Genomic DNA, 2,107 nt, shown 5'->3' with positions numbered 1-2,107 from the left:
TTACAACCCTGAGATCAAGAGCCTTATGCTCCACCGACTGAGCCAGCCAGGGACCCTGAGTTTGGAGTTTTCTTTGTACATTTAAAAGAAATGACCACAAGATGCAGGTTTTCACAACGTGAGTGTCCATGTGCTGGACATATTCTGTTTGTCCTCCAGATCTTCTGTACATTTTCCCACTCTGTCTTGGCTACCAGGAGTTGACCTTGAACTGTGTTGATGGCTCCCTTACCCTTCGCCCCAACAAGAGATTGGAGGGAGAAGGGGGAGAGAGGTCAGCTCTCTCCTGCCTCTTCATTGCCCGCTGGCTGAGTCCTGCCACTACAGGTGTGTGAAGCTCTTGTCATATGGCTCTTTCCACTCAGCACTTTCTGTCTCTGGGTTCTGGCAACCATTCCCCACTCTGTCTAGGGGTGGTAACACCTGCAGTGCCAGCCCTAGGAGGTACACTAATCCCTTATGGTTTCTTTACACCCTGCCCACACCTTTGTAGATTGACCTTTCATTAAACTCTCCTCGGATTTCCCTGTTATGAGTGTGCCGTGTGTTTCCTGCTGGGAGCCTAACTGATCCAGTCTCTGTGGGCGTTCCCCCATCCCTGACCTGATTTGAACTTCAGTGCACACTCCTGGCTCCTGTGCCCTCTGAGTAAACTCCGCACGGAAGGAGAATGTTCAACTCTGGTTCTTTCCTGATTCCTGCAGGCTCGAGTAGTTGGGAAGGTGGTGGGCCTTGGGAGAAGGGGAAGGTACAAAACTTGCCTCCAGTTCCAGTTCCAGTTCTGTCTCCCTACCCAGAGGGCTTCTGGGTCTGCTGATGCCTTGTTAACTAATTACACCTCTCAAGAACTTGAAGTCATTATTTTCTCAGAGAGAACATGGCCTAACCTAAGCTGAGGAAGATGATTTCTCTTACTAGCAGGGCTGTGGTCCAGACTTGCAGAAACAGTGGATCTTCATTATTGTGCCTAAACTCATTGGATTCAGATTCTTTTTTTTTTTTTTTAAGATTTTTATTTTTAAATAATATCTGCACCCAACATGAGGCTCGAACTTATAACCCTGAGATCAAAAGTCTCATGCTCTACCAACTGAGCCAGCCAGGAGCCCCTCACATTTAGATTCTTTTCTGCTCTGCCTGGGGCCCTGGCAGCATGAACAAGAGCCTGTAATGGCTTTTAGTGGCTTCCTGGAGAATGTTACCAACTGTGATAAAAATTACTCTGATTCAGAATTTGGGAGTGGAGATTTAGAGAGATGCTCACTGATTCTTTCTTGTTCATAAGTAATTGAGATAAACAATCTTACTTCTTTGGAGTTGTCTTTCTGCTTCAAATTTTCCCTCAAATTCTGAATATAGGAGTAAATAAAGAGTCCTAGGCAAGATGTTCAGAGATGTATTTAAAACTTTGCTTTTTAAAATCTTTTTTAAGTTTATTAATTTTGAGAGAGAGAGAGTGGAGATGGGCAGAGAGGGAGGGAGGGAGAGAGAGAGAGAGAGAGAGAGAGAGAACCTCAAGCAGGGTATGCATTGCCAGTGCAGAGCCCAACACAGGGTTTGATCCCACAACCCTGAGATCATGACCTGAGCCCAAATCAAGAGTCACACGCTTAACCGACTGAGCCACCCAGGCGCCCCCAGAGATGTATTTAATTCAGTTTTTGAAGGGTCAAGAGGTCTTCTTGCAGGAAGTTCCAGATGTTGGGCAGGGATTTTCTAGGTGGAGAGAACAGTTTGTGCAAAGGCAAAGAGGCAGGAGAAAGTATAAGAAATTTAGGAGAACTGATGACAGGACTATAGGATTCCCAGGGTTTATCCAGTTCAAACATCCTCAGACACCAAGGATGAGAGAACAGATATGATGTCCACAAGGCCACCTGGGTGTGTATAGTGATATCTGTTCCAGTTCGTTAGCGCCTTTATATGGGGCGACCAAATATCCTAGCTACCCAGGGCTGTTCCGATGTTTTAGCACCAGAAGTTCTGTGTCCTAGGAAACCTGTTAGTTCCAAACAAACTGGGACAGTCAGTCATCCTATGCAGGCATAGCAGTTGTTAAAAACATTGGACACCACCCCCGCATTAATATATATGCACATACACAGTA

General features: G+C 45.8%; 1 non-coding gene across 1 annotated transcript; it reads right to left on the bottom strand.

The window, feature by feature from the left end:
* Window positions 1-1,032: 1,032 nt before the first annotated feature.
* Window positions 1,033-1,105, bottom strand: TRNAK-UUU (transfer RNA lysine (anticodon UUU)). The gene has a single exon. It is a non-coding gene; the product is annotated as a tRNA-Lys (tRNA).
* Window positions 1,106-2,107: the final 1,002 nt, after the last annotated feature.

The sequence above is a fragment of the Panthera uncia genome, chromosome B1, assembly GCF_023721935.1.
Source record: "Panthera uncia isolate 11264 chromosome B1, Puncia_PCG_1.0, whole genome shotgun sequence".
NCBI classification, from domain to species: Eukaryota; Metazoa; Chordata; class Mammalia; order Carnivora; family Felidae; genus Panthera; species Panthera uncia.
Note: the sequence above shows the minus strand (reverse complement) of the source record. Positions and strands in the feature narration are given on the sequence as shown.